The 8,369-nt window shown below is 38.1% G+C and overlaps 1 non-coding gene across 1 annotated transcript; it reads right to left on the bottom strand.

The window, feature by feature from the left end:
* Positions 1 to 5,278: 5,278 nt before the first annotated feature.
* Positions 5,279 to 5,441, bottom strand: LOC129492421 (U1 spliceosomal RNA). The gene has a single exon (XR_008660870.1). It is a non-coding gene; the product is annotated as a U1 spliceosomal RNA (small nuclear RNA).
* Positions 5,442 to 8,369: the final 2,928 nt, after the last annotated feature.

Consider the following 8,369-nt stretch of genomic DNA (forward strand, 5'->3'; position numbering starts at 1 on the left):
AGTCCCAAATTTCTTGGAGGCTTTGTTCATTTCTTTTTATTCTTTTCTCTCTAAACTTCCCTTCTCTCTTCATTTCATTCATTTCATCTTCCATCAGCGATACCCTTTCTTCCAGTTGATCGCATCTGCTACTGAGGCTTCTGCAATCTTCGCGTAGTTCTCGAAACTTGGCTTTCAGCTCCATCAGCTCCTTTAAGCCCTTCTCTCCATTGGTTATTCTAGTTATCCATTCTTCTAATTTTTTTTCAAAGTTTTTAACTTCTTTGCTATTGTTTTGAATTTCCTCTCGTAGCTCAGAGTAGTTTGATCGTCTGAAGCCTTCTTCTCTCAACTCATCAAAGTCATCCTCCATCCAGCTTTGTTCCGTTGCTGGTGAGGAACTGCGTTCCTTTGGAGGAGGAGAGGTGCTCTGTTTTTTAGAGTTTCCAGTTTTTTTGCTCTGTTTTTTCCCCATCTTTGTGGTTTTATCTACTTTTTGTCTTTGATGATGGTGATGTACAGATGGGTTTTTGGTGTGGATGTCCTTTCTGTTTGTTAGTTTTCCTTCTACCAGACAGGACCCTCAGCTGCAGGTCTGTTGGAGTTTACTAGAGGTCCACTCCAGACCCTGTTTGGCTGGGTGTCAGCAGCGGTGGCTGCAGAACAGCGGATTTTCGTGAGACCACAAATTCAGCTGTCTGATAGTTCCTCTGAAAGTTTTGTCTCAGAGGAGTACCCGGTTGAATGAGGTGTCAGTCTGTCCCTACTGGGGGGGTGCCTCCCAGTTAGGCTGCTCAGGGGTGAGGGACCCACTTTAGGAGGCAGTCTGTCTGTTCTCAGATCTCCAGCTGCGTGCTGGGAGAACCACTGCTCTCTTCAAAACTGTCAGTCAGACAGGGACATTTAAGTCTGTGGAGGTTCTTGCTGAGTTTTTGTTTGTCTGTGCCCTGCCCCCAGAGGTGGAGCCTACAGAGGCAGGCAGGCCTCCTTGAGCTGTGGTGGGCTCCACCCAGTTTGAGCTTCCTGGCTGCTTTGTTTACCTAAGCAAGCCTGGGCAATGGCGGGCGCCCCTCCCCCAGCCTTGCTGCCGCCTTGCAGCTTGATCTCAGACTGCTGTGCTAGCAATCAGCGAGACTCCGTGGGCATAGGACCCTCCGAGCCAGGTGCGGGACACAATCTCCTAGTGTGCCGTTTTCCAGGCCCGTTGGAAAAGCGCAGTATTAGGATGGGACTGACCCGATATTCCAGGTGCCGTCTGTTTCCCCTTTCTTTGACTAGGAAAGGGAACTCCCTGACCCCTTGCGCTTCCCGAGCGAGGCAATGCCTCGCCCTGCTTCGGCTCGTGCACAGTGCGCTTCACCGACTGTCCTGCACCCACTGTTAGGCACTCCCTAGTGAGATGAAACCGGTACCTCAAGCAGAAATGCAGAAATCACCCATCTTCTGTGTCGCTGGGGCTGGGAGCTGGAGACCGGAGCTGTTCCTATTCGGCCATCTTGGCTCCACCTGCCTTTCCATTTCTTAACAATGGGTGTTAAAGAGCAGTTTTGTTGTATTAAAATAATACAACAAAAAAACAGCTTTGGGCTTCAAGAATTTTTCTGTTATTTACCTTTGCAATTGTATTAATTTCTGCTTAATGTGTGTTATTTTCTTCCTTCTGCTTGCATTGGATTAATTTGTTATTCTTATTACAATCTATTATGTGTAAGCCTAGGTCACTGATTTTAATCTATTCAACTTTTGTAATATAAGATTTTAATGCCATAAATTTCTAAGTATTGCTTTACCTTGATCCCATGGATTTTAATATTATGTGTTCCTTTTCATTTAGTTCACAAAATTGTCTAACTTCCCTTTTGGTATTTCTTTGACTAATGGTTTATTTAGAAGTGAGGTGCTAAGTTTCTAAATATTTGGAAAATTATCAGATTTTTAAATTTTTTTAAAATTATATCCAATTATATTTGTGTAATTTCAAAAATATTTTTATATTTATTGGGAGTAATTTTATGACCCAGAAATATGGTCATTTGTGGAAAATAGTTCATGTGCTCTTGAAAAGAATGTGTATTCTGGCTGTTGGTGGAGGGGATTATTCCATAAACATCAATTAAGTCAAGTTACTTGATAATACTATATTGCTCAAGATTTCTGTGTCTTTCCTGATATTTTTGTCTACTAATTTTTATCCATTATCGATAGAGGGAATTTGAAATCTTCAATAATTGTGGATTTAAGAAAATTGTATTTTTAGTATTTTCAGTTTTTGATGTATTTTGAAGTGCCATTAAGTGAATACGTTCTTAGAATATTTCTCTCTTCTGGATTAACTGATCCCTTAATCATTATACAATGACCTGCTTTTTCCTTGGTTTTATGTAGTTATAGACAGAGATATTGATACTATATACTAATATTATTGCTGATATTGATATAATCAAGTTTGTTTGTGTATGTGTGTGTATACCTGCAAAATACAACTTTGTTTCCTGACTTTTTAATGATGGCCATTCTAACTTGGTGTGAAGATGGTATCTCATTGTGGTTTTGATTTGCTTTTCTCTGATGGCCAGTGATGATGAGCATTTTTTCATGTGTTTTCTGGCTGCATAAATTTCTTCTTTTGAGAAGTGTCTGTTCATATCCTTCGCCCACTTTTTGATGGGGTTGTTTTTTTCTTGTAAATTTGTTTGAGTTCATTGTAGATTCTGGATATTAGCCCCTTGTCAGATGAGTAGGTTGCAACTTTGTTATTTATTCAACCTATATGTGTCTTTGTATTTAATGTCAATTTGTTTTAGATAGTGTATACTTTGGTCATTCAGGTTTTTTTTTTTTTTTTTTTTTTGGTCATTCTGTTTAGCTTTGCCTTTTAGTTGGTATACTTACATCATTTACATTTAATGTGATTGATTACATACATGTCTTTAAATCTTCCATCTTTTAATTCATTTTTTTGTCTTACCTATTTTTGGGTTCTTAGTTTTTCTCCTTTTCTGCTTTGTTTTGCATGAATTACATATTTTTCCATGATTTGATTTGATCCTCTTTATTACTTTTTTTCCCCTAGAGTTTACACATACATATAATTTTTAACTTCTAGCAAGCTACCTTTTGATACTAGTCTCTCACTCTGTACATATTATAAGAACATCATAACAGTACACTTTCATTTTCTATGACTGGTCTTTGTGCTATTGTCATATATTTTAACAAATGTTAGAAACTTGGCAATGCATTGTTACTGTTTTTGCTTTAAACAGACAATAATATTTTAATGAGCTTTAAAAGTAATTAAATTTACCAGCATATTTACCATTTCTGGCACTCTTTATTCCTTTTCATGGATCCAAACATCTAGTTGATACAATTCTTTTCTCATGAAGGACTGTCTTCTACATTTATTATAGTGCTTATCTATTGTTAATGGATTCTCTCAGTTTTGTAGACTTGTAAAAATTTTCAATCCACTTTCTTTTTGGAAGATATTTTCACTGGGTGTAGAATTCTAAGTTGACAGTTTTTTATGGAGCATTTTAACAATGTTGCTTTACTGCCTTCCGGCTTGTGTTTCTATTTAGAAGTCTGTTCTGGTCACTACCTTCGTTGTTTTTTGTGTAATGTGTCTTTTGTCTTCCAATGGCTGGTTTTTAAGATTTTTTTTCTCTGTCACTGCTTTGCTACAGGTGAGCTATGATTTATCTTCTTGTGGTTTTCTTTGTTTCTTCCATTTGGGGTATTTTGAGCTTCTTGGATCTGTAGAATTATAATTTTCATAAAACTATTGAAATTTTTAGCAATTTTTTCAAAAATTTTTTTTTTGTCTCACTATTCTTTCTATTCTGGAATTCGATTCCATGCTCGTTACACTATTTGAGATTGCCAATAACTTGCTGTTGTTCTGTTTATTTTTAAAGTCTTTCTTTCCTCTGTTTTATTTTGGATACCCTATCCTGTCATGTCTTTAAGTTTATTATTTGTTTTTCTTTTGCAGTGTCTAATCTGTCAGTCAGTGCACTTTTATGTCAAATGTTGCAGTTTCATTTCAGTTCAATTTTTTTAATCTTCTACTTTTTATTATCCTCATACTTCTTGTACAAATTGAGTTGTATTTATAATTGTCCACTAATTTATTTAACACCCTTGTCCACTAATTCTATTATCTTTATTTCCTTGATTTCTTTGTTATTGACTTTTTGTTATGCTTCGTACTTTTCTGGTTCTTTTCTTGACTATTAATGTTTAATTGTATGCCAGTTATGAATTTTAGATGATAAATCTTGTTTTGTTTCTTTAAATAGTTTTGGTCTATGTTCCAGGGTATAACTAAGCTACTTTAAAGTTTGTTTTTAAGTTTTGCTATGTGGGTCCAGAGTAGCTTTTAAGTTAGGACTAATTCGTCTCAACTCCTAAGACAAAACACGTTTGAGAGCTCTAATCCAAACATAGGCAAACTTTTTCTCTGGAAGACCAGATAATAAATATTTTATACTTTGTTGGCCAAATGGTCTTTGTTGAAATGGTTTAATTTTGCTATTGCAGCACAAAATCATTCATAGATCATATGTAAACAGATGAGTATGGCTATGTTCCAATTTGGCCTGTGGGCCATCGTTTACTGACTCCTACTTTACTTAATGCTAAGCATTAGAAGAGCTTTCCATTGTAGCTGTTGAGGGCATGAACTGGTCCCATCTTTTAGTGAGCCTTGGAAATCATTCTCCCTGCTCCTTTCTAATGCTACTTGCCTTAGCTTCAGGACTTATTTTGCATGCATATGCTGATCGGTATTTGGTTAAAGTCTTTGAGGAAACCCTCTGATAATCTCTGGCGTTCATTCTCTTCTCTTCTCTTCTCTTCTCCTCTCCTCTCCTCTCCTCTCCTCTCCTCTCCTCTCCTCTCCTCTCCTCTTCTCTTCTCTTCAGTAAACTGCCTCATGAATTGAGAATTCTTAGCCTTTTTCTTCTTCTTTCTTCTTCTTTTTTTTGAGATGGAGTCTTGCTCTGTCACCCAGGCTGGAGTGCAGTGGCGTGATCTCACCTCACTGCAACCTCCGCCTCCCAGGTTCAAGCAATTCTCCTGGCTCAGCCTCCTCACTCAGCTGGCACCACAGACGTGCACAACCATGCCCAGCTAATTTTTGTATTTTTAGTAGAGACAGGGTTTCACTATACTGGCCAGGCTGCTCTTGAACTCCTGACCTCAGGTGATCCACCTGCTTCAGCCTCCCAAAGTACTGGGACTACAGGCGTGAGCTACCGAGCCCGGCCTGGACCTGTTCTTCAACCATGAAGACCAGGGGAAAGCGCAAACACAGTCCCCCACTACCACAAATTATGCAGTTGAATTTCCCACATTTACGGAAATTCCAGGGGTCAGCACATCTGGAGTGCAATGGATGAGCCTCATGCTGGGAAAACCACCTTCATGATCATGGTATCTCCCCTGCCAGTAAGTGTGAATTCTTAGCCTTCTTAAACCCTGACCTCTGCCTCTTCAACTCAGGGAAAACGCCCAGGTCCTACTGGCTTGATCTGTTTTATGGTGCATACTCTCCCCAGGCAGTAAGCTAGAGCAATCTTAGGGCTCTTTTACTTTGATTTCTGATTCTTGGGGATCACTGCCATTATTTACTTGTTTTTCAATGTTGGAAAACTGTTCTTTCCTATATTTCGTCTGCTTTTTCCCTATTATTTCAAAGTATGTATAAATTTAGTCCATTATTCCATCATGACTAGGAGCATAGCACCTCTGCTTTAAAAAGTACTTTTTAAGTACTGTTTATCTATTACTTATAAAGTCTTGATGATTATCCATATTCGCTTTCTACCCATGAATTTTAACATTTAAAAACAGGTTTTTCTGATTTCTCTTTTGTATATTTTACTTATAAAAATAATTAGTTATATCCGTATAAATACTTGAACTTTAGCAGTTTTTCACTATGGTAAACATTTGTTAAAATAAAGTGTCTGAATTTTTCAACATTGTTCCCTCTAAGCTTATAAAACCTTTTCATCTGTAAATGGGAAATTTTCTGCCTTGTTTGTACCTCTCACTTTTTTCCACTAGCCCATCATCTTAAAACTTATTATGCTAATACTACTCTTGATACCTACAATTTCCTTTTCATATTAATGGATTTTCATTAAGTGACAGGTTGTATTATCCCTGATTGTGTAAAGGAGTATTTTCTTGTCAAATTTTAGTTTTAGACTGAGAAGGTGGGAAGCTGAGAGGGTTTTGGCACAGCTTATACTTTATATTAATAATATAATTTCAAAATTAAAATACAAGTGGCAATGGTTAGAAATCTAAGAGACAAGACAACGAGTCAGGCTGGTGTTATAATGTGGGTTTCCACACAGGGATGACAGCAATTACAACGTCTGGGCAGTTAAACAGCAAGACACTCTCTGGGCAGTTAAACAGCAAGACACTCTTAGCTGGATGACAGAACAAAGTTGTGATTGGGGCTCTTGGTTTTAGTCTGATTCCATCTGTACTAGATCAAGTAGGACTCAGATATTTGTGAATGTGGATCATACCTTTCTGTTGTTCACACTTGTGATGTCCTGGGCCCTCCTTTTTGCATCTCTTTTGTTAATCAGCTGAGATACGACACGAGAGGGAAAGGAATAGGATGCGTTTTCCCATCAGGAGGAAAATAGAATCAGCTATTCTGAGCATTTTTAACCTTTTGGGGTTACATGAGGCATTTCAGCTGCTACATCAACTAAACACTTTAGTCAGTCAACGTTTACCAAGTATATTGACCCTCCATATCCACAAGTTTTGCATCTGAGGATTCAAACAACTGAGGGTCAAAAATACAGAAAAAGTAAATAAATACATACACAATGATAAAAATAATACAATTGTTTGAGTTCATTGTAGATTCTGGATATTAGCCCTTTGTCAGATGAGTAGGTTGCAAAAATTTTCTCCCATTCTGTAGGTTGCCTGTTCACTCTGATGGTAGTTTCTTTTGCTGTGCAGAAGCTTTTTAGTTTAATTAGATTCCATTTGTCAATTTTGGCTTTTGTTGCCATTGCTTTTGGTGTTTCAGACATGAAGTCCTTGCCCATGCCTATGTCCTGAATGGTATTGCCTAGGTTTTCTTGTAGGATTTTAATGGTTTTAGGTCTAACATGTCAGTCTTTAATCCATCTTGAATTAATTTTTGTATAAGGTGTAAGGAAGGGATCCAGTTTCAGCTTTCTACATATGGCTAGCCAGTTTTCCCAGCACCATTTATTAAATAGGGAATCCTTTCCCCATTTCTTGTTTTTGTCAGGTTTGTCAAATATCAGATAGTTGTAGATATGCGGCATCATTTCTGAGGGCTCTGTTCTGTTCCATTGATCTATGTCTCTGTTGTGGTACCAGTACCATGCTGTTTTGGTTACTGTAGCCTTGTAGTATAGTTTGAAGTCAGGTAGCGTGATGCCTCCAGCTTTGTTCTTTTGGCTTAGGATTGACTTGGCGATGCGGGCTCCTTTTTGGTTCCATATGAACTTCACAAGAAAAAAACAAACAACCCCATCAAAAAGTGGGCAAAGGACATGAACAGACACTTCTCAAAAGAAGACATTTATGCAGCCAAAAAACACATGAAGAAATGCTCATCATCACTGACCATCAGAGAAATGCAAATCAAAACCACAGTGAGATACCATCTCACACCAGTTAGAATGGCCATCATTAAAAAAATCAGGAAACAACAGGTGCTGGAGAGGATGTGGAGAAATAGGAACACTTTTACACTGTTGGTGGGACTGTAAACTAGTTCAACCATTGTGGAAGTCAGTGTGGCGATTCCTCAGGGATCTAGAACTAGAAATACCATTTGACCCAGCCATCCCATTACTGAGTATATACCCAAAGGACTATAAATCATGCTGCTATAAAGACACATGCACACGTATGTTTATTGCGGCACTATTCACAATAGCAAAGACTTGGAACCAACCCAAATGTCCAACAACAATAGACTGGATTAAGAAAATGTGGCACATATACACCATAGAATACTATGCAGCCATAAAAAATGATGAGTTCATGTCCTTTGTAGGGACATGGATGAAACTGGAAACCATCATTCTCAGTAAACTATGGCAAGGACAAAAAACCAAACACCGCATGTTCTCACTCATAGGTGGGAATTGAACAATGAGAACTCATGGACACAGGAAGGGGAACATCACACTCCGGGGACTGTTGTGGGGTTGGGGGTGGGGGGAGGGACAGCATTAGGAGATATACCTAATGCTAAATGACGAGTTAATGGGTGCAGGAAATCAACATGGCACATGGATACATATGTAACAAATCTGCACATTGTGCACATGTACCCTAAAACCTAAAGTATAACAAAAAAAAAACTA

This window comes from Symphalangus syndactylus, chromosome 10, assembly GCF_028878055.3.
Source record: "Symphalangus syndactylus isolate Jambi chromosome 10, NHGRI_mSymSyn1-v2.1_pri, whole genome shotgun sequence".
Lineage (NCBI taxonomy): Eukaryota > Metazoa > Chordata > Mammalia > Primates > Hylobatidae > Symphalangus > Symphalangus syndactylus.